A 25,596-nucleotide genomic window follows, 5' to 3' on the forward strand; every position below is an offset into this window, starting at 1 on the left:
CCCTTTTCGTTTTGAATAATTTTGGTTCTCCCATCCAGAGTTTGAAGAGCTAGTCAGATCAAGCTGGCTCAATTTCAATCCGATCGAAGGTACAAGAATGTCCAGGTTCCAGCAAAAACTCAAGCATCTAAAAAGGGCCATCAAACAATGGAACCACAAAACATTTGGTAACATCTTTGCTGACCAGGCCATGCTCCATTCAGAAATGAAGGAAATCCAACAATCCATTATCAATGGGGGGCGAACAGAGGAACTCTCCAAACAGGAACAAGCCATAGAATCCAAAATTATAGAAAGAGACAAGCAGGAAGAAACTTTAAGGAGGCAAAAATCCAGAATTAGATGGCTAAAAAGTGGAGAAAAAAACACTAATTTTTTTCATAAAACCACTGTACAGCGGAGAATGATGAACCACATCATGCATATCAAAAATGAGCAGGGAGAGAAGATTGAAACACATGATGGCATTGAAGGGGAATTTATTAATTACTTCAAAAAAGCCCACCAGGAGCCTGACCTCAACAGAATGCCAGCTATTAATCAACTTCTACAGAACATACCCAAGGTCGTAATGGAGGAGCACAACAGTCTACTTATCAAACCTATCAGTATGCAGGAAGTTGAAGAGGCCGTGAAACAAATGAAGGAAGGAAAAGCGCCAAGTCCGGATGGCTTTACAGCCAATTTTTTTCACAAATTGTTGGGTGTGGAGCCTGATTATCTTCTATATTCAAAGGTATCGCCACATAGGACCCCAGTTCGAAATAGGGGTAGCAACGCCGCCCATAAAATATTCGCTGCAGGGGGGGTCTAGGGGGGGGCGGCGCCCCTGAAGCTAAAAACAGCTGTAAAATTGCCTTGTAAAAGTATAGTAATTTCTAGTCAATCTGGGCCGCTCATTAGGCGGATGATCTGACGGTAGAACTTATGTTTAGTTTAGGGTTTTTTGCCCTAGAAGGAAACCCCTCTCTTTGTATGAGGGTATTGTATTTGAGGCTGTGTGATAGATGTGTATTCTGTGAGCGATGAATAGAGAGGTGAGACTGTGAGAGAAAACAGAGGATATTACAACGGATTTGCTGTAGGTTGTGTCTCTTCATTTTGTTGGATAATAGAAAGGAAGGACTGGCTGTTCGGGGTGGACGTAGCTCAAACTGGGTGAACCACGTATATCTGTGTCTCTCTTGTTTTGTGCGTTTTCTGTGTTTATATTTCTGCAATATTTTATGTGTTCCATTGCTCCGTAATATATAATTTTCTAACAACTGGTATCAGAGCCGAAGGTTTATTTGGCTGATAAACTCGCAGGAAAGAAGGGTTCCTGGTTCGAGTGGGAGCAATGGCGGAAGATGGTAAGTTTAGGGTCAAGAAATTTAACGGCCAAAACTTCTCGCTGTGGAAGATGCAGATGGAAGATTATCTGTATCAGAAAGATCTATACCTACCATTGGGCGGAAAAACAAAGATACCGACGGGTATGAAAGACGAAGAATGGAACCTTCTCGATAGAAAGGCACTCGGAACAATACGGTTGTGCCTTGCTGCGTCAGTCGCCTTCAACATTTCAAAGGAAACCACGACAGAGGGTTTGATGCAGACGTTGTCGAAACTATATGAAAAACCCTCGGCCTCAAACAAGGTATTTATTATGAAACGGTTATTTAATATGAATATGTCGGAAGGTGGATCTGTTGCAAACCATTTAAATGATTTTAATACAGTTACAAGTCAGTTAAGCTCTGTAGGGGTAAACTTTGATGGTGAAGTTAGAGCTCTGTTATTCTTGTGCTCATTACCAGAAAGTTGGAATGGTTTGGTAATGGCCATTAGTAACTCCGTTTCTGGATCTAGTACTTTAAAGTTTGATGATGTTGTCGGTGCTATCCTTAGTGAGGAAATGCATCGGAAAAGCTCCGGTGAGACATCGGGAAATGCTTTGAGTGCAGAGTCTAGAGGAAGAAAAATGGAAAGAGGAAAGAGCTCAGGATATCGCAGTAAATCAAGGAAAGGCAGATCCAAGTCCAGATCGGGGATAGTGTGCTGGAAATGTGGAAAGAAAGGACACCTGAAGAAAGACTGTAGATCTCGAAAGGGAAAAGAAGGAGATGCACAACAAGAAAACAATCATGAAGCAAATGTGACAGGTGAGGTGTTACAAGATGCTTTGATTCTTTCTTTCGAAAATATTACTGATTCCTGGGTGGTAGATTCAGGGGCTTCATTCCATGCCACACCTGATAAGAAATACTTTCATGACTATGTTCAAGGAGATTTTGGACAAGTTCGTCTGGGTGATGATAAACCCTGTAAAATCGTTGGAATGGGTAAGGTTCTTGTAAAACAGCAGAATGGAAACCAATGGCTATTAAAGGAGGTAAGGCATGTTCCAGATCTAAAGAAAATCTGATTTCAACAGGGCAGTTAGGCGGTGAAGGTTGTGTGACAACTTTCACAGATAAAGCTTGGAAGGTCACCAAAGGAGCCCTGGTAATAGCAAAAGGTGAAAAGGTTGGTACATTGTATTTATGCAATGGTATTTCTAACTCTGTTAATGCTTTAACTTCCAAAGGAGCAGATGCAGCATTATGGCATCATAGGCTCGGACACATGAGTGAAAAGGGGATGAAGATTCTTCACTCAAGGAATTTGTTGCCAGGTTTGAAGAATGTTGATTTGGACTTCTGTGAAAATTGCATTTATGGAAAACAGAAGAGAGTCAGATTTCTCAGAGTTGGGAAAGAAAAGAAGAATGAAAAATTAGAGCTTGTGCATACAGATGTATGGGGACCTTCTCAGGTATCATCTCTCAGTGGCTCTCGTTATTATGTTACTTTTATTGATGATGCAACTAGAAAAACTTGGATTTATTGTATTAAGAATAAATCTGATGTATTTGATACCTTCAAGAAATGGAAAGCTTTGGCTGGGATTGAGACAGGAAAGAAATTGAAGTGTCTTAGATCAGAAAATGGAGGTGAATATTGCAGCAAAGAGTTTGATAGGTACTGTTCAAAGCATGGAATTCACAGAGAGAAGACAGTTCCAAGAACACCACAAGAAAATGGTGTGTCAGAAAGGATGAACAGAACAATCATGGAGCGTGCAAGGTGCATGAGATTGCATGCAGGATTGCCTTTACAGTTTTGGGCAGATGTTGTAGATACTGCTATTTATCTGATAAACAGAGGGCCTTCAAGTTCCTTGGATGGTGGTGTTCCAGAGGAAGCATGGACAGGTAAAAAGGTAAACTACTCTATTTTAAAGCCTTTTGGTTGTGAGGCCTTTGTCCATATCGATAAAGAAAATAGAACAAAGCTTGAGGCGAAGTCAAAGAAATGTACCTTTATTGGATATGGTGTTAATGATTTTGGTTATCGCTTATATGATTACGAAAATCACTAAATCATTAGGAGCAGAGATGTAATATTCAATGAAAAGTTCTTGTATAAGAATTAGTTGCAGGAAAAGAAATAGGAAAAGGAAAACAAGGAATACGCAGTTCTTGATGAAATCACTGAAAAAGTAAAGGTGCCTGAAAATAATAATAATCAACAACCACAACAACAACAACCACCACAACAAAAACAGGCACCCCAAACACCTGAAAGTGGTGTTAGAAGATCTACCAGAATAGGTATACCCCTTGAACGATACTCTCCTTCATTATATTATTTATTGTTGACTGATTCCGGTGAACCCGAATGTTATGAAGAAGCATTGCAGGTTGAAAGCAGGAAGAAGTGGGAGGTAGCCATGGAAGAAGAGATGGACTCCTTAATGCATAACCAGACTTGGGATTTAGTCAGGTTGCCTGCAGGAAAACCTACATTGAAGAATAAATGGGTTTACAGGCTGAAGGAAAAAGATGGAGGAAAACAGAGGTATAAAGCTAGACTTGTGGTGAAGGGGTTTGCACAGAAGAAAGGTATTGATTTTGATGAAATATTTTCTCCTGTTGTTAAAATGTCTTCAATCAGAACTATTTTAAGTCTTGTAGCAGCTGAAGATTTGCATCTTGAGCAGTTAGATGTAAAGACAACCTTTCTCCATGGGGATTTGGAGGAAGAGATATATATGCAGCAGCCACAAGGATATGAGGTGAAAGGGAAGGAGAAACTAGTGTGCAGGTTGAAGAAGAGCTTGTATGGCTTAAAACAGGTTCCAAGGCAGTGGTATCTAAAATTTGACAAGTTTATGTCTGAACAAGGTTATACTAGATGTCACTCTGATCATTGTGTTTATTTGAAAAAGCAAAATGATGGCAGCTATATTATATTGTTACTGTATGTAGATGACATGCTTGTTGCATGATCTAACATGCAGGAAATAAATGTACTCAAAAGAAAATTGGAAAAATCATTTGCAATGAAGGATTTGGGAGCTGCAAAACAAATCCTTGGTATGAGAATAACTAGAGACAGGAAAAATCGTAAATTAACATTGTCTCAGAATGAGTACATACAAAAGGTGTTGAAAAGATTTAACATGCACAATGCAAAACCAGTTAGTACACCTTTTGCTAGCCATTTCAAACTTAGCAAGGAAATGTGCCCAAAGACTCAAGAAGACATGGATTATATGTCTAAAGTTCCATATGCATCAACAATTGGAAGCTTAATGTATGCAATGGTCTGCACAAGGCCTGATATTGCACATGCAGTGGGAGTTGTAAGCAGGTACATGAACAATCCAGGAAAGGAACATTGCATGGCTGTGAAATGGATTCTCAGATATTTGAAAGGTACCACAAATCAAGCATTATGCTTTGGTGGTTCAAACATCTCCCTACAAGGATATGTTGATGCAGATATGGCAGGTGACAGAGATAACAGGAGGAGCACTACAGGATATGTATTTACTGTTGGAGGAACAGCTGTCAGTTGGGTTTCAAAAATCCAAAGTGTTGTTGCACTTTCAACAACAGAAGCAGAGTATGTTGCTGCTACAGAGGCTAGTAAAGAAATGATTTGGTTACAAAGGTTTATGTGTGAATTAGGGTAAGGAGCATGATATGGGCACGTTATACAATGATAGCCAAAGTGCCATTCATCTTGCAAAGAACTCAACATTTCACTCCAGGACTAAGCACATACAGCTCAAGTACCATTTCATACGATCAGTGTTGGAAGATGGAGAGTTGAAGTTGGAAAAGATACACACTAGCCAGAATCCTGTAGATATGCTAACAAAAGTTGTAACCAGGGAGAAACTGAGAGTATGCTCAGTTTCAATTGGTCTTCAAGGATGACGATGAAGATGAGAAACAGCCAGGTCCAAAGAGGAGTCATTGTCCAGCAAATGGAGCAGCGGTGGAGTTGCTACAATCAGTCTCCAAGTGGGAGATTGTTGGGTGTGGAGCCTAATTATCTTCTATATTCAAAGGTATCGCCACATAGGACCCCAGTTCGAAATGGGGGCGGCAATGCCGCCTGTAAAATATTCGCTGCAGGGGGGGTCCAGGGGGGGCGGCGCCCCCGAAGCTAAAAACAGCTGTAAAATTGCCTTGTAAAAGTATAGTAATTTCTAGTCAATCTGGGCCGCTCATTAGGCGGATGATCTGACGGTAGAACTTATGTTTAGTTTAGGGTTTTTTGCCCTAGAAGGAAACCCCTCTCTTTGTATGAGGGTATTGTATTTGAGGCTGTGTGATAGATGTGTATTCTGTGAGCGATGAATAGAGAGGTGAGACTGTGAGAGAAAACAGAGGATATTACAGCGGATTTGCTATAGGTTGTGTCTCTTCATTTTGCTGGATAATAGAAAGGAAGGACTGGCTGTTCGGGGTGGACGTAGCCCAAACTGGGTGAACCACGTATATCTGTGTCTCTCTTGTTTTGTGCGTTTTCTGTGTTTATATTTCTGCAATGGTTTATGTGTTCCATCGCTCCGTAATATATAATTTTCTAACAATTAATCAACTTCTACAGAACATACCCAAGGTCGTAACGGAGGAGCACAACAGTCTACTTATCAAACTTATCATTATGCAGGAAGTTGAAGAGGTCGTGAAACAAATGAAGGAAGGAAAAGTGCCAGGTCCGGATGGCTTTACAGCCAATTTTTTTCACAAATTCTGGGACTTGATAAAAAATGAAGTCTGGCAAGTTGTAGAGGAATCCAGAGCGCTCAGATGGATGTATCCTGGATTAAATGCTACTTTCATAGCCCTGGTACCCAAAGGAGAAGGTTCCAACACCCCTGACAAATACAGGCCCATTGCCCTTTGGAATATGATATATAAAATTATCTCAAAAGTCATTGCTACCAGGCTTAAACCGATCCTCCCGCTCATCATCTCGCCTGAGCAGTCGGGATATGTAGAAGGGCGTCAAATAACAGATGGCATCATTCTTACGCATGAGCTAATCCATTCCCTAAAGCTTACCAAGAAGCCAGGTATGTTAGTTAAACTTGATCTTTCTAAAGCCTTTGATAGCCTCAGTTGGGTCTACATACAAAAAATCCTTATTGCTTTTGGCTTCGCTCACTCTTGGGTTAGATGGATTTACAATCTTATTTCCTCAGCTTTCTTCTCTGTGTTAATCAATGGTACCCCTTCAGCCACCTACCGTCCTTCCAGAGGAATTAGGCAGGGTGATCCCTTATCCCCCTTTCTATTTGTAATTATGGCTAAGGGTTTGGGTAGAAGCATCACGGCTGCTAGGCATGATAAGCGGCTAAAAGGGCTCACATTTAACAATTCCCCTGTATACTCCCACCAGCAATTTGTGGATGATAATATGCTCTTCGGTCATCCATCGGTTCAGGAAGCTTGTCTTCTAAAGTCCATTCTATCCACCTTCTCTGAAGCTTTTGGCGCCCTCATCAATCGAGTCAAATCCCAATTTTTTTTCTTCAACACTTCGGTTTCTACCCAGAGAGCCATCGAGCGTATTCTGGGCTTCACCTGTGCCTCTCTGCCATCCAAGTACCTCGGAGCCCCTCTTATGGCCTCAGCTCTTAAACATTCCTCCTGGAAGTAGTTGTTAGAAAAATTAGAAGCTCGTCTGTTCCTATGGACTAATCGAGCTCTGAACATGGCAAGCAGAATAGTTCTTATCAAAGCAGTTCTTCACTCCATGCCTCTATATCTTTTTTCCATTCTAGCTGCCCCCAAGTGGGTCCTCAAAGAAATCAAGAATCTCCAGCGTAAATTTTTGTGGGGGGGCTCAGGACAGAATCGAAAATGGGCTCTACTCAAATGGGATAAGGTTTGTCTTCCCAAGTCCGCAGGCGGCATAGGCCTTAGAGACCCTGAGCATAGCAACAAAGCGATGGGAGCTAAAATCTGGTGGAGGTGGCTTACCCATTCTAATACTCCCTGGGCTTCTCTTTGGACTGCTAAGTATGCAAGTAATTCTCCCATGGAAGAAAGACTGCGTATGACAGAGACAAGTTCAGGATCCGCAATCTGGAATTCAGCCATTCAACACAGATATCTCATCCAAGAGCACTGCTTCTGGGAGATCAAAAATGGGAACACTGCTCGTTTCTGGGAAGACTCATGGCAGCAGTTGCCAAAAATCAAAGACATTCTCCAGGAACTTCCAGCAGATGAGAGAGAGATACATTACTTGGCCAAAGTCAACCTTTTTTGGACTACAGCTAATGCTCAAGAACATCGGCAGTAGAAAAATGTCAAGCAGCTCCTACCACATAGCTCAGTCCAGACTCAACAGATTCTCAGAGGAACCGGACATTTTAAGATGGGGTTACGGAGAAAAGGGAACATTCACCACTAAGGAGGCTTACAATTTAATCATTCAAGGGCAGATGAACAAAGACAACTTATGGGAAAAAGTGTGGCACAAGTCTAATTGGCCGAAAGTATCCACATTTTTATGGCTTCTCTGTCATAACATAATCCTAACGTGGGATAATCTCAGAAAAAGGAGTTTATCTGGACCTTCCATATGTCATATGTGCCGACAGGAGGAAGAAACAGCCCTTCATCTTATGCAAAATTGCCTAATGGGAAGGAAATTATGGGAGAAGATTGCTTTCCGCTGTCAAACAGAACGAAGAGTGCAAGGAGACCTCAAAGGAACCATTTGCAAGGGGAGCCAAACACCATTCCAAAGTAATCTCCTCAATGCGTTGTGGCAACTCATTCCAGGCTTATTGATGTGGAATATTTGGAAAGAGCGCAATAGAAGAATATTCAAAGATCAAACGATGCCGCTGGAAAAAATTTGGAACAATTTCCATAAAAACATTATGGAGACTCTTTCACTCAAAGATTGGAATTCCGAAGACTTTCCCACTCTTCCTCGGGAAAAAACTGTTTGGGACAATTGGAAATTGCGGATAAACCAAAATTCAACCATTGGCAGGAACCCCAACAAACACAGTCAGGAAGCAAACTCTTGGAATCCACCTCCTGTTGATATGTTCCAACTCAACTTTGATGGGGCATCTAAAGGAAACCCCGGAAAAGCAGGCTATGGAGGAGTTTTTAGAGATCATAATGGCAACCCTTTATGTATCTACATGGGCTCGATAGGTTGGGACACTAACAACTCAGCAGAATTGGAAGGTCTTTGGCGAGGTCTTAAACTAGCACACGGAAAAAACTTCTTTCCCCTCATCATAGAAGGAGACTCGCAGATCATAATCAGAATGGCCACAAAGCTTCAACACGGCTCTCCAATTCACAAGGTAAGCAACAGCTGGAGAATGGCCCAGAGGCTCGAACTAATAGATCATTGGCTTTCTCAGCACCAAGCAATCACATTCAAGCATACCAGAAGAGAAGGGAATAAGGTAGCTGACCTTCTAGCCAACCTTGGAGTGGAGGCTAAAGAAAACCACTTTGAAGGTACCATAGAAAGCTTAACTTCCAGGGACCAAATGGCCAGTCTGCAGGAAATTGTCTCTCAGGACAAGTCCCTGATAGAGAAACTACACCCGGATGCGGGTGCCTATACTAGTCATTAAGAATGCCGCGCACCACGACACCTTCAATGCTGACGGATGGCAGGCATGTGTACCTGGCGATCTGGGAGGGCGGTTTACAGTTAATGCTCAAGGTAAGTGACTGCACTTTGGATCAGTCTCGAGAGGATTTTGCATTCAAGGTGAGCATGGCAGCTCTGACCTCGATGCGAACCAGTTTAATGGAGGAGCGTCATACTCCCACGGAGGTTACCGTCTCTGTTCTTTATATTGTGAATTTTATGCCAATTCATGGACAATGCTCCTCTGTCGATTCTTGGGGAATGAGCAGGGATTCTCTCGCATCCAGTGTTGACGAGCTTGAACGGCTTTTCGGGTCTCTGGCTCTGAGCACCATGCCATGCAGTAGGGGCGTTCCGAGACGTGGAGGTAGGTCGGGTATTAGAGCCTGCCCTGCTCATGAGGATCTACTGCCTGTTGCCCCAATTGCTTCTATTCCCCCCTCTTCCCTGAGTTCGGAGCAGGAGAGCCTTGTTCCGCAAGGCACTTATCAAGCCTTTCGTCTTAGGTTCCCGAGCCGGCTCATCAGACCAAAGGTGGTGGTTAATCTCACTGTGTATATTTCTGAGGAGGAGCCCAGTGCCCCCATTTCGACTTCCCCTGCTTCAGCAAGCGCTCAAGAAAGTGGCATTCTACTGGGGGATATGAACGGTTTAGTCTACAAAGCGGATTGTCTCGAGGATACCCCGGTTCAGGAAGTCCCGGTTCAGGAAGCCCCGGTTCAGGGAGACCCACCGCCATCCAATCCTGCTATGGAGAAGGAAACGATCAGCGACCACTCTCAGCATGGCTTTGGCTGCCTTCACCTAGTCACTGACTCGCGTGGAGAACCGATTCTAGATGAGGAAGGGTTTGTCACTTGGCTGGCCTCGCCCAGTCCGGAGAAAGAGGAGCAGCAAGCGTCGCCCAGCCATGCAGCCTAATCTTCAACGGGTGCATTTGCCAAGCTTTTTTGAACTTGTGTCGGTGTTAATGCAGCTATTTCATCCTGTTTGTTTCAGTCTAATGTCTCAGTCTATTTCTTCATGTCTGTTTCAATCTATTACAATTGTCCTTCTCTGTACTAGAGTCTGTTATGTTAACTGGTTTTGTCTAGTTATGATCCCTGATGGTTATGCTAATTGCAGTCTAAGTCCAGTCAGTCAGAATGTCAAGACACATCAGAACTATGGAGGGTTTTTTGTAAATCAGCTTGAACGGATAGACAGTATGGTCCAGGTTTTATTGTATGAGGACTGGCCTCGGCCTCCTCGGAAGGTCTGAAATCCATGTACATATTTTTATTTCTTTAATATAGAACTAGTCTTTACTTAGAAAAAAAAAAAAAGCATTACCTGATGTCTCACCGGAGATTGTCCATTGCATTTCCTCGCTAAGGATTACACCGAAAATATCATCAAACTTTAAAGTACTAGATCTAGAGATAGAGTTACTAATGGCCATAACTAAACCATTCCAACTTTTTGGCAATGAGCATAGAAAGAATAGAGCCCTAACTTCATCAACAAAAGTCACCCTTACAAAACTTAATTGACTGGTAACTGTATTAAATTAATTTAAATGATCAACAACAGATGCACCTTAAATAAATGCTTCATAAGAAATAAATTATTTGAGGATGAGGGTTTTTCATATGGTTTGTCCAATGCCTTCATTAAACCCTCTGTTGTTATTTCCTTCGAAATATTAAATGCTTTCAATGCTGTTAGGCACAGCCGTATTGTTCCAAGTACCTTTCTATCGAGAATATCCCATTCTATGTCTATCATAATCATCAGCTTCTTTGTCTTTCTGCTCAATTGTAGGTACAAATCTTTCTGATGCAAATAATCTTCCATTTGCATCTTCCATAGCTGGTAGTTTTGGCCGTTAAATTTTTCGACCCTAAACCTACCATCTTCTGCCATTACTCCCACTCGAACCAGGAACCCTTCTCTCTTGCAAGTTTACCATCCAAATAGACCTTCAGCTCTGATACTAGTTATTAGAAAGTTATATATTACAGAGCAATGGAACACAAAATATATTGCAGAAATATAAACACAAAAAACACATAAAACAAGAGAGACATAGATATACATGGTTCACCCAATTTGGGCTACGTCCACTGGAAACAACCAGTCCTTCCTTTTATATTATTCAGCAAACTAAAGAGATACAACCAACAGCAGATCTGTTGTAATACCCTCTTCACTCTCACACAATCTCCTCTCTCTTTCTCACTCAGAATACAGATCTACATAGACGCAATACAATTCCATCATATATAGTGAGGGGTTGCCTTCTAGGGCAAAAAACCCTAAATTAAACATAACTTATACCGTCAGATATCTACCTAATGAACAACCTAGATTGACTATGAAATTACAGCATTTTACAAGTAAATTTTACATCTATTTTTAGCTTCGGGGGCATTGCCCCCGATCCCCTACTGGGGGGGGGGCTTGCAAATATCACAACCACCCCCCTGGACCTCCCTTGCAGCATAAATATTACAAGCGGCATTTCCGCCACATTACAAATTGGGGTCCAATTCGGTGATAACTTTGAATAAAGGATATAATCAGGCTCCACACCCAACATTTAAAGCTAGCTAGGTATCTGCCAAAGACGCATTGGGGTTATTAGTGCAATACTTTATATACCATGTTAATGCACAGTCTTGTAAGGATGTAACCAACTATGGTTTCTTAATATTGTCATCATTAACCTCTTGCGCTGTCCACACAGCTCCCGCAACAAACCAAATTATTCTGGATCTTCATCGCCCGTTCCTTTGAAGATCAACGTCTTCATCGTGTTCACCATATTGAATGGTGGAAGTTTAGGTGGAGGAGCTGAAGGTGTAGGTGCATGAGGTGGATGTGGAGGTAGAGGTAGAGTGGGTGGATGAAATATCCTCAGAATACCCTAAGTTATTAACTAAACGATGCTTCATGGTGTTGTCAACACCACCCCTTCATCGTCATTTGAAGGATGTTAAATCAATGGACTATACTCTAGACCTGATTCGTCACTTCTTCTAAAGAATCTTCCACTTCGCGCAGCTCCGAACATTAAGGTAATGGCATTACCCTCTTTTCACATAATAAAATTTTAATCCTAGTATTCAATGACCTTAAGTACTTACCTCATAGTCCTTTGAAGAATCTTCGCTTCACTTCACTATAGCTAACTAATGTGTAAACCAAAAATTCAGTAACAAATTCTCACAGAATTCGATCAAGCCAATGATCGACAGCCCACGCGATCTTGTTTTCAGATTCCCCTAGTTGTCACACCAATTTTGGAGTCCACACTATAGGACTATCAAGCTTCCACCTCCCTTGACTGTCTGTCAATTTGGATAACCACTGATATAATTATCATGGAAAGGTGCAAAAGGAAATTTTGTGTACCTTTGTATACATATATCTATTCAACCAATCTTCCTTTGACAGGCATGGATTCCTGTTTTCTTGAGCCACAAACTTGTGAATATTCCGATCTAACCACTTTTCAATATCTTTCTTAGTCAGATTCCAATATGCGACATCACACATCTCTTAAACAGATTTCGGTCCGGGTAACAAAACCATTTGTTTTCTTACGGGGTCCTGACCTAGGTTCAAAGTTAGTTGTGCCAACAAGCGTGGCCCTACACTGCTGGCCCTTTCGATAACAACTGTGTGGCACAAGCCACAACCTCACCCGAAGTAGTTTTGGGGGATGCAAGAACCAAGTTTCCACATCCAAATATTAGTATGATGTCTTTTAGTGCCTTAGATCTACTTCCACGCGGATCGGTAGTATTCTAGGGTTTTTTTTCTGTAACTAGGTTAAAATGTCTTCTAGAGTTTTGAGAAGGTCCATGATCAATCTTAGCAGACCCGAAGCAGACGATATACCTATTTTCAAGCATCAATAAACAACCCTAGATCAGAGTTCGTGTCGATCTAATTAATTCATCAGAAAATGTAATAGAAATAAATTTTAACTTCGCGAAAGTATATAACCATTCATGTCATGCATTATTAAGATAGTTTAGTGAATTCATGCAACATTCATTCATTATTTTTGAAAAAAACATATCAATAAGTGACATAATACAAAGTAAATGGATTCAACAGAAATACACAGTAATTCCTCAAAAGTTTTCTTTATTGATATTCAATGTTCAGATTACAAACTCTTCTACCCTGCACACCCAGCTGCAAGGGTCAGTGTACTCAGTTGCAAACTCTACCTAGGCCACCTGCGCACTCAACTGCAGGAGCCTCCCCTTCTGCACCTAAGCACAGGAATTAGAGCCTTCCTTCTTGAGCACTTGCCCAAGACAACAAAACCCTTTTAGCATACCCAATTCTCTCTCAACATTTATCTCTAAGACTCGTTATGACTCAACTATTTATAGCTTTCCTTCATACAATACCATGGTCTGCAGACCATGGGAGAATCTTAAAACCAACCAAAAATAAGGGCTAGGACCCTTTTGAATCCTATCTATCTATGCACTTTACATCCACATATTATGGAGACTTTACATTCTTTTTACAAAATTTTTTACAAAATTGGATTAAATTAAGCCCACAACTAACCCTAGGGACCCTATCCCAACATGTAGGTGTAGATGTGTGAAGTCGAGGTGATGGTAGAGGTGGATTGGATCGATGTGCTATCCCCGTGATACCTTGCTTTACTGTCTGCAACACACCTAGAGGGGTCCTTGGAACACTACTTTCTTTGTCACTATTAGACACTCCCAACAAAGGATTGTACTCAACACCTAAATATGGATGTCTTCTAAATGTCATTCCACTTCGCGTAGATCCCATCAAATCTCTTCTAAACATTAACTCAATGGAATAAACCTTTTCTCGCACAATATCATTTTAATCCAAGTTTTCAGGGACTTCAGATACTTACATCTTGGTCCTTTCTAAAATCATCGTTTAATTTTTCTATAACTGAAAGATGTATCTATTGCAAACTCACTGATGAATCCACCCATAATTCTATCAATCGAGTAATAAATAGCAATCATGATCTTGTTTTCTGAAGATTCTAGGTGCCTAACCAACTCTGGGGTCCACACAATATGGTTATCCAACTTGCGCGTACCCTGACTGTCCGCAAATTTAGAGAGGCGTTGGTGTAATTCGCACGAAAAAGAGAAGAATAAATTTTTTTGTTCATCTATATATAGATATTTATTCAAACACTATTCCTTTGATAGGCACAGATTCCTGTTTTCCTGGGCTGAAAATTTGTGGAGCTTCTGATCTATCCAATTCTCAATTTCCTTCTTAGTTGGGAACCATTTATTCAAAAGAAGACATTCCTTAGATAGGTCCTGGTCCCAACAACGAATCCATTTTTTGGCTTGAGGGGGTCTGGACCCAAGTTCAGATTTAGTTGTTGTTGGCTTGTTGGGGCCTGACCCATGTTTGAAGATGATTTATCCAAACAAATCCTGGTACTACTGGCCCTTTCGGCAACAGTCTGCGGATTGTGGACTGAGGTCTCACCGAAGTAGTATGGGAGGGTGCTAGAACCAGGTTTCTGCACCCTGGGGATGTCTGATGGGTTCCATGTGGTCCACAGTTTAACCCTTCATGCACGTTGCTACGTGCACTTATCAGTACCTCGCAACCGATGATGCTGCCTTCGTGTAGCCCTACTCAGGGCTCGAACAGTGTTATTACCCAAACACTTACTAGAAACCCAATATTAGTTGATTAACTTAGATTATCTGTATGCTTTTATTTGTACTTAATAATATTCACCATTCATACAAAAGCGCGCACTAAATAAATAGTATAATCACACTTGATATCAAACATGTAATAACATAAGAATGGATACATGAAATTCAGATAAAACTTCTCTTTATTTTTCTTCTTCCTTGGTTACAGACTTGACTCCGCCCTGCGCACTCAATTGCAAGGGTCCGTGCACTCAGCTGCAGACTCTACTAGGCATTTTCGCACTCAGCGGCAGAGCCTCTTCCTACTACTATGACCCAAGATACTAGACTCTGGCTCTATGCATGCTATCCTTCAGACTCCATCTTTTGGTTCACTAACTACTTTACAACTTAGAGCCTCACTCTATTTATACAATCCCATGGTCTGTGGACCATGGGTAGGCTAACACTACATTCAAAACTTAGGGTAGAAAACCCTATGACTCTAACATACAATTTGCGCTCCGAGCCCGCATTCGTAGAGTTTTTACAGTAATACCAATTGAAAACTTGGGCTTTAAACCCCAAAACATGTCATGGGGGGATTCCATGCCCAACAGGCCCCCAACACAACCATCATGAGCCTCGGTCTCCAGCCACTGGATGTTGGGGTCCTCCTCCAATGCCATGAGGACCTCAAGCGCATGTTCCAACATGTTGGTACATTCATGCACTACACCTCCAATATCTTCCAATCCTTTTATAATAGTGATGGCGTGCCGTTCTCTGATATTTAGGGGAGTGGAAGGCTATGCCTTCAACCATAGCTTGACTATCTGTGTAGGTTTTAACTCCGTGCATAAGTTACCTGCATACGAATTCTAAAACAAAGAAAATAAACAATGTGAGAACACAACACATGAAACACGTATACATAGATATTTTCCCTTGGATCCCAAAGCCAGGACTAGTAGTGTGATTTTTCATTATGTCCCTTTCAATGTTACAATACATATTTATACATGTCAAAGCATCCAATATCATGGACCGAAAACCATCACGTCCAAAACCATGTGTGAAAAATCATGCACAAAACCATAGGTAGGTCTACCAAACCTAACATAGGATCCAAAACCAGAATTTTCCATGGCGCTACCCCAGACCCCATAGAGTGGGGTTACCTACACCCCTTAAACCCCCTGTGACTCCCCCCGCTATGCAATTGGCGTAAGGAAGGGGGGGCTCCACCCCATTCTCACCACCCAGTTAACTATGTGGGCTAGTCGTGGAAAGAATATAACACAACCCAACATTCGCCCACTTGTTCTTTTCTTTCCATAGGGGGCCACAAGACATTTAGTCATTTATCCAGCCCTGTAATGCCCATTGTTTCTCTACACCAAAAGAACTTTTTTGAGCTCATAGATTTTTTCAATGCATCTGTAGTATTCTTCAAAGTGTCCACCTTTACCAGTAACACCTTTTTGTCTTCTATCATATCCCTCCCAAAGTGATACTGAACATCAATGTGCTTTACCTTTGAATGATATGCAGGGTTCTTTTCCAAGAAAATTGCACTTTGGCTATCACAGTCTATCCTTATAGCTGCCTGTACTAACCCCATACTTGAACACAATCTCTCCAACCAAACTGCTTCCTTGCTTGCATGAGTGCCTCCATGTACTCTGCCTCTGTAGTTGATAGTGCCACTATATATTTTTTCTTACTCATACAACTAACTGCACCTACAAATAGGTTAAACAAATAGCCACTTGTAGATATTCTCTGATCTAGATCTCCAGCCCAGTTTACATCAAAAAAGCCACGAATATCCAACACTTTGTCCAATCCTGGTCTTCCTTGGTAGCACAAACCATAATCACTAGTGCCATGCAAATACCTGAAAACCTACTTCACTGTTGTCCAATGCTCCGTCATTGGTTCTGACATAAACCTGCTCAATACTCCCACTAGATGTGCAATGTTTGGTCTAGTACGGACCATCGCATACATTAGGCTACTGACTGCAATAGCATATGGAACATGTGACATGTCCTCTTCCTCTTCTTGTGTCTTGGGACACTATTCAACAAATAACTTTACACCTACAGGAACAGGAACCTTCACCGGTTTACTATCTTGCATATTAAACTTCTGCAGTATTGTCTCAACATACTTCCTCTAGTTTAACTAGAGCTTCCTCTTTGTCCGATCTCTTTTAATTTCCATGCCCAAAATATAGTTTGCAGCACCAAGGTCTTTCATGTCAAATTTGGAGGACAAATGGGTCTTCAAATCCTCGATAATTTCTTTGTAATTTCTGTTGGGTGTGTAGCCTGATTATCTTCTATAGTACCGGCATATTGGACCCCAGTTCGTTGCCGCCCGTAAAATAATCGCTGCTGTGGGGGGTCCAGGGGGGGGCAGCAGCGACTTTTGGGAGCCCCCCCCTGGCGGAGGGTTTCGGGGGCAGCGCCCTCGAAGCTAAAAACAACTGTAAAATTGCCTTGTAAAAGTATAGTAATTTCTAGTCAATCTGGGCCGTTCATTAGGCGGATGATCTGACGGTAGAACTTATGTTTAGTTTAGGGTTTTTTGCCCTAGAAGGCAACCCCTCTCTTTATATGAGGGCATTGTATTTGAGGCTGTGATATAGATGTGTATTCGGTGAGCGAGAAACATAGAGGTGAGACTGTGAGAGAAAACAGAGGATATTACAGCGGTTTTGCTGTAGGTTGTATCTCTTCATTTTGCTGGATAATAGAAAGGAAGGACTGGCTGTTCGGGGTGGACGTAGCCCAAACTGGGTGAACCACGTATATCTGTGTCTCTCTTGTTTTGTGCGTTTTCTGTGTTTATATTTCTGCAATATTTTATGTGTTCCATTGCTCCGTAATATATAATTTTCTAACAACTGGTATCAGAGCCGAAGGTCTATTTGGATGATAAACTCGCAGGAAAGAAGGGTTCCTGGTTCGAGTGGGAGCAATGGCGGAAGATGGTAAGTTTAGGGTCGAGAAATTTAACAGCCAAAACTTCTCGCTGTGGAAGATGCAGATGGAAGATTATCTGTATCAGAAAGATCTATACCTACCATTGGGCGGAAAAACAAAGATGCCGACGGGTATGAAAGACGAAGAATGGAACCTTCTCGATAGAAAGGCACTCGGAACAATACGGTTGTGCCTTGCTGCATCAGTCGCCTTCAATATTTCGAAGGAAACCACGACAGAGGGTTTGATGCAGACGTTGTCGAAACTATATGAAAAACCCTCGGCCTCAAACAAGGTATTTCTTATGAAACGGTTATTTAATATGAATATGTCGGAAGGTGGATCTATTGCAAACCATTTAAATGATTTTAATACAGTTACAAGTCAGTTAAGCTCTGTACGGGTAAACTTTGATGATGAAGTTAGAGCTCTATTATTCTTGTGCTCATTACCAGAAAGTTGGAATGGTTTGGTAATGGCCATTAGTAACTCCGTTTCTGGATCTAGTACTTTAAAGTTTGATGATGTTGTCGGTGCTATCCTTAGCGAGGAAATGCGTCGGAAAAGCTCCAGTGAGACATCGGGAAATGCTTTGAGTGCAGAATCTAGAGGAAGAAAAATGGAAAGAGGAAAGAGCTCAGGATATCGCAGTAAATCAAGGAAAGGCAGATCCAAGTCCAGATCGGGGATAGTGTGCTGGAAATGTGGAAAGAAAGGACACCTGAAGAAAGACTGTAGATCTCGAAAGGGAAAAGAAGGAGATGCACAGCAAGAAAACAATAATGAAGCAAATGTGGCAGGTGAGGTGTTACAAGATGCTTTGATTCTTTCTTTCGAAAATATTACTGATTCCTGGGTGGTAGATTCAGGGGCTTCATTCCATGCCACACCTGATAAGAAATACTTTCATGACTATGTTCAAGGAGATTTTGGACAAGTTCGTCTGGGTGATGATAAACCCTGTAAAATCGTTGGAATGGGTAAGGTTCTTGTAAAACAGCAGAATGGAAACCAATGGCTATTAAAGGAGGTAAGGCATGTTCCAGATCTAAAGAAAAATCTGATTTCAACAGGGTAGTTAGGCGGTGAAGGTTGTGTGACAACTTTCACAGATAAAGCTTGGAAGGTCACCAAAGGAGCCCTGGTAATAGCAAAAGGTGAAAAGGTTGGTACATTGTATTTATGCAATGGTATTTCTAACTCTGTTAATGCTTTAACTTCGAGAGGAGCAAATGCAGCATTATGGCATCATAGGCTCAGACATATGAGTGAAAAAGGGATGAAGATTCTTCACTCAAGGAATTTGTTGCCAGGTTTGAAGAATGTTGATTTGGATTTCTGTGAGAACTGCATTTATGGAAAACAGAAGAGAGTCAGATTTCTCAGAGTTGGGAAAGAAAAGAAGAACGAAAAATTAGAGCTTGTGCATACAGACGTATGGGGACCTGCTCAGGTATCATCTCTCAGTGGCTCTCGTTATTATGTTACCTTTATTGATGATGCAACTAGAAAAACTTGGATTTATTGTATTAAGAATAAATCTGATGTATTTGATACTTTCAAGAAATGGAAAGCTTTGGTTGATATTGAGACAGGAAAGAAATTGAAGTGTCTTAGATCAGACAATGGAGGTGAATATTGCAGCAAAGAGTTTGATAGGTACTATTCAGAGCATGGAATTCGCAGAGAGAAGACAGTTCCAAGAACACCACAAGAAAATGGTGTGTCAGAAAGGATGAACAGAACAATCATGGAGCGTGCAAGGTGCATGAGATTGCATGCAGGATTGCCTTTACAGTTTTGGGCAGATGCTGTAGATACTGCTGTTTATTTAATAAACAGAGGACCTTCAAGTTCCTTGGATGGTGGTGTTCCAGAGGAAGCATGGACAGGGAAAATGGTAAACTACTCTATTTTAAAACCTTTTGGTTGTGAGGCCTTTGTCCATATTGATAAAGAAAATAGAACAAAGCTTGAGGCAAAGTCAAAGAAATGTACCTTTATTGGATATGGTGTTAATGATTTTGGTTATCGCTTATATGATTATGAAAATCACAAAATCATTAGGAGCAGAGATGTAATATTCAATGAAAAGGTCTTGTATAAGAATCAGTTGCAGGAAAAGAAACAAGAAAAAGAAAACAAGGAATACACAGTTCTTGATGAAATTACTGAAAAAGTAAAGGTGCCTGAAAATAATAATAATCAACAACCACAACATCAGCAACCATCACAACAACAACAGGCACCCCAAACACCTGAAAGTGGTGTTAGAAGATCTACCAGGACAAGTAGACCTCCTGAACGATACTCTCCTTCATTATATTATTTATTGTTCACTGATTCTGGTGAACCTGAATGTTATGAAGAAGCAATGTAGGTTGAAAGCAAGAAGAAGTGGGAGGTAGCCATGGAAGAAGAGATGGACTCCTTAATGCATAACCAGACTTGGGATTTAGTCAGGTTGCCTGCAGGAAAAACTACATTGAAGAATAAATGGGTTTACAGGCTGAAGGAAGAAGATGGAGGAAAGCAAAGGTACAAAGCTAGACTTGTGGTAAAGGGGTTTGCACAGAAAAAAGGTATTTATTTTGATGAAATATTTTCTCCTGTTGTTAAAATGACTTCAATCAGAACTATTTTAAGTCTTGTAGCAGCTGAAGATTTGCATCTTGAGCAGTTAGATGTAAAGACAGCCTTTCTCCATGGGGATTTGGAGGAAGAGATATATATGCAGCAACCACAAGGATATGAGGTGAAAGGGAAGGAGAAACTTGTGTGGAGGTTGAAGAAGAGCTTGTATGGTTTAAAACAGGCTCCAAGGCAGTGGTATCTAAAATTTGACAAGTTTATGTCTGAACAAGGTTATACTAGATGTCACTCTGATCATTGTGTTTATCTGAAAAAGCAAAATGATGGCAGCTATATTATATTGTTATTGTATGTAGATGACATGCTTGTTGCAGGATCTAACATGCAGGAAATAAATGTGCTCAAAAGAAAATTGGCAAATTCATTTGCAATGAAGGATTTGGGTGCTGCAAAACAAATCCTTGGTATGAGAATAACTAGAGACAGGAAAAATAGAAAATTAACATTGTCTCAGAATGAGTACATACAAAAGGTGTTGAAAAGATTTAACATGCAAAATGCAAAACCAGTTAGTACACCTTTTGCTAGCCATTTCAAACTTAGCAAAGAAATGTGCCCAAAGACCCAAGAAGACATGGATTATATGTCTAAAGTTCCATATGCATCAGCAGTTGGAAGTTTAATGTATGCAACGGTCTGCACAAGGCCTGATATTGCACATGCAGTGGGAGTTGTAAGCAGGTACATGAACAATCCAGGAAAGGAACATTGGATGGCAGTGAAATGGATTCTCAGATATTTGAGAGGTACCACAAATCAGGCATTATGCTTTGGTGGTTCAAACATATCCCTACAAGGATATGTTGATGCAGATATGGCAGGTGACAGAGATAATAGGAGGAGCACTACAGGATATGTATTTACTGTCGGAGGAACAACTGTTAGTTGGGTTTCAAAAATCCAAAGTGTTGTTGCACTTTCAACAACAGAAGCAGAGTATGTTGCTGCTACAGAGGCTAGTAAATAAATGATTTGGTTAGAAAGGTTTATGGGTGAATTGGGTAAGGAGCATGATATGGGCACGTTATACAGTGATAGTCAAAGTGCCATTCATCTTGCAAAGAACTCAGCATTTCATTCCAGGACAAAACACATACAGCTCAAGTACCATTTCATACGATCAGTGTTGGAAGATGGAGAGTTGAAGCTGGAAAAGATACACACTAGCCAGAACCCTGCAGATATGCTAACAAAAGTTGTAACCAGGGAGAAACTGAGAATATGCTCAGTTTCAATTGGTCTTCAAGGATGACGATGAAGATGAGAAACAACCAGGTCCAAAGAGGAGTCATTGTCCAGCAAATGGAGCAGCGGTGGAGTTGCTACAATCAGTCTCCAAGTGGGAGATTGTTGGGTGTGGAGCCTGATTATCTTCTATAGTACCGGCATATTGGACCCCAGTTCAAAATGGGGCGGCAACACCGCCCGTAAAATAATCGCTGTCGTGGGGGGTCTAGGGGGGGGGCGGCAGCGACTTTTGGGAGCCCCCCCCTGGCGGAGGGTTTCGGGGGCAGCGCCCCCGAAGCTAAAAACAGCTGTAAAATTGCCTTGTAAAAGTATAGTAATTTCTAGTCAATCTGGGCCGTTCATTAGGCGGATGATCTGACGGTAGAACTTATGTTTAGTTTAGGGTTTTTTTCCCTAGAAGGCAACCCTCTCTTTATATGAGGGCATTGTATTTGAGGCTGTGATATAGATGTGTATTCGGTGAGCGAGAAACATAGAGGTGAGACTGTGAGAGAAAACAGAGGATATTACAGCGGTTTTGCTGTAGGTTGTATCTCTTCATTTTGCTGGATAATAGAAAGGAAGGATTGGCTGTTCGGGGTGGACGTAGCCCAAACTGGGTGAACCACGTATATCTGTGTCTCTCTTGTTTTGTGCGTTTTCTGTGTTTATATTTCTGAAATATTTTATGTGTTCCATTGCTCCGTAATATATAATTTTCTAACAACTGGTATCAGAGCCGAAGGTCTATTTGGCTGATAAACTCGCAGGAAAGAAGGGTTCCTGGTTCGAGTGGGAGCAATGGCGGAAGATGGTAAGTTTAGGGTCGAGAAATTTAACGGCCAAAACTTCTCGCTGTGGAAGATGCAGATGGAAGATTATCTGTATCAGAAAGATCTATACCTACCATTGGGCGGAAAAACAAAGATGCCGACTGGTATGAAAGACGAAGAATGGAACCTTCTCGATAGAAAGGCACTCGGAACAATACGGTTGTGCCTTGCTGCATCAGTCGCCTTCAATATTTCGAAGGAAACCACGACAGAGGGTTTGATGCAGACGTTGTCGAAACTATTTGAAAAACCCTCGGCCTCAAACAAGGTATTTCTTATGAAACGGTTATTTAATATGAATATGTCGGAAGGTGGATCTGTTGCAAACCATTTAAATGATTTTAATACAGTTACAAGTCAGTTAAGCTCTGTAGGGGTAAACTTTGATGATGAAGTTAGAGCTTTGTTATTCTTGTGCTCATTACCAGAAAGTTGGAATGGTTTGGTAATGGCCATTAGTAACTCCGTTTCTGGATCTAGTACTTTAAAGTTTGATGATGTTGTCGGTGCTATCCTTAGCGAGGAAATGCGTCGGAAAAGCTCCGGTGAGACATCGGGAAATGCTTTGAGTGCAGAATCTAGAGGAAGAAAAATGGAAAGAGGAAAGAGCTCAGGATATCGCAGTAAATCAAGGAAAGGCAGATCCAAGTCCAGATCGGGGATAGTGTGCTGGAAATGTGCTGGAGTCGATGGCCAAATTCGAGGCCTTGACCTTCTTTGTTGGACCTGATCTTTTTACAATGTGTTGCTATTTGAGCTGTGTAGATGCGGTCCCTCGATCCGTGCTCTCTTCTATTAATTCTGTGTCCTCTGCCTCCTACCCTGAGGACACTGCTTGGCACTCCTCTAATTGTACTGTTGGGCCTCTGGTTTCTAGACTGCTATTGCTACTTCTATGGCATTCTTCTACTCTGCAGCTTCCTATGCCGCTTTACGGGCTTCCCTTACCTCGGCTGCCACTCTTTCGTTCCACCTTCTCAAGACCAGTTGGGTGACGCACAGCTTGGCATCATCCTTCTTTTTTTGTGCTGCCACCTTCTCTAGTTCTACCAAATCTGGGGCGTGCCACTCAGGAGGCTGTGTCTCTAACACTATAACTATCGCATCGTTAGTGGAGATAAATGGTAGCTTTGTCCACTGTTGTGCTGAATCCTTTCGTGCCCTGATGTATATATTATGCATATCCGCCTTGAATTCTGCAAAACGCTGTAGACTATTATGCACCGTCGTGACAGGTGCAGCCTCCTATTGATCCACATTTAGATGCTCACCTCCATGAGCACCCAGAAAATTTTTGTATCACAAATTCATTTCATGTCCTTGGTGGCCGACAACAAAGCATACTTCGCGGCCTCTGGTAAGTCTCGGTCAATGTTCAGGAACTGACTATCCTTCGATAGTTCTCCTGCTACTAGCAAGATGGATAAGAGCAACCACATGTAGTGGAAGGTCTTACCCTGCTCCTGGGCCTCGCAACAATTTATCAAAAACTCCTCGTAGTGGAACTCAACCTAATTGAACTGGACCCCCTCCATACACTGTTCAGCAAATGCAACCACTAGCGTTGGTACCTCATTGCCGCAACATTTTGTCATCACTTTACCTGCCAGGAGTTGGGTGGCTATACGCACCCCTTTGTCCTTGATACTGGTGATAGTGTAACCCCTCCTTTTCCTCTCCAACTTATATTTTACCTTCATGGCCTCTGCGAGATCCAAATCACTGCTTTTCCCAGCTATCATCGTGGGGTCCTTTCCTTTATAGGGAAGCCGAGAAATTCAGTGGATGAGGTCTGCCATGATGGGAATAGGCTCCTCCAGCCATAGATACCCATCATCCACTAGGCAGAGCAGCTGCCTGATGATGAAAATGGTGATGGGAGCATGGTGGAAATGTAGTATTCATAACAAATGCAGCAACCTAGTCTTTTCCACACCGCGCAACCGTTTTCGTGGCTCTAATGTTATCACCGCCCCCTTCGTATTGTGCTTCATTGGATTCCCCATTTGTAGGTGCAGAAACGTCTTGCTGTCCACGAGGTCCTAGTCTTCAAATTTCATGGTGGGCATGTGACCTAGGTGTGAGCCCTCAAAGACAATTCCATCGGGGAGGAGCGAGGTCTAGAGTGCACTCTTCATTGCAAACATATCCTTCAGTATTTTGGTTTTCCCTTTTTGCAAAGGGACATACATGGGAAATTTTGCTGCAGAGCGCAATGGGTGGATCTCTTCCTCCACATCTTATTCTTCCCCTGCAATGACAATCAAGGCCTGCAAGTCTTCTTCCTCTTCATCTGTTTCAATGGTAACTACCTTTCCTTTTTCTTCCATTTATAACTTATTGTGTCGCGGATTCCTCAGGGACATGCGTACTGGTCCCATTTCCTGCTTATATATCTTTGGTATTGACATCCAGGGTGATTTGGGGATTTCTGTCATGACCCCAATACCTTTAGGAACATCCTATACCATGGTCATCTGCACAGTCTCGTTGGCGGTTCCTTCTTCAATGCCCAACGCATCCTTAGTGGACATCATCATTTCTACATTATATGCAGCCTTTCACGAAATTAGGGGCTCTATTATCGCTCGGTTCTCAACACTCAGTGCTTTGTTCAATCACTAAAGTCTCAATTGAGCAAGTGTTGTTTGTTATCTATCCCTTTGAGTTTTATAGCACCTTTTGAATTCAAATTTGACTGTTCGCCCCAATTCCAGGCCATCAATGCTCTCTTGGCAGCAAATTTTCCCAAATCTTGCCCATAAATCGCGTCTTAAATGCCCACCGTTTTATAGACATTTTTGTGCCTTACAACATTAAGCATGAAATGTCCATAATCTAAGGGATCCAAAGTCCCTAAACATGTTGTTCCTACCCCTAGAGGAACAAGGCTAACAAACCACAACAATTCACAGAAGTTCTCCACCAGAAACTGCTCAAAAACAAGTCAATTCAGGATCAATTCAGTGGCTCCACTAGCTGTTTGCGCTGACTATCAAAGCCAACACTGGCTACCTGCGCTGAATGTCAAATCCAACACTGGCTACCTGCACTGAATGTCAAAGCCAACACTGGCTACCTGCGCTGAGCGAGAGTTGACATGTGGCAAGTTCATTCCACGAGGTGTCAAAGCCCAGGAAGCTTCCAAAATCTTCCTCAATGACACTTGCCTCAGGGAATTCGACTGGTGATGAGTAAGAGGTTCCAAATCTCCAAGTGGAAGCAAGAACCTCCAAGTGGAATCAAGAACTGACAGAGGGAGAGGACACTA

Source organism: Pinus tabuliformis, chromosome 6, assembly GCF_031772625.1.
Source record: "Pinus tabuliformis cultivar Carrire ecotype Pingquan chromosome 6, CPIR1, whole genome shotgun sequence".
Lineage (NCBI taxonomy): Eukaryota > Viridiplantae > Streptophyta > Pinopsida > Pinales > Pinaceae > Pinus > Pinus tabuliformis.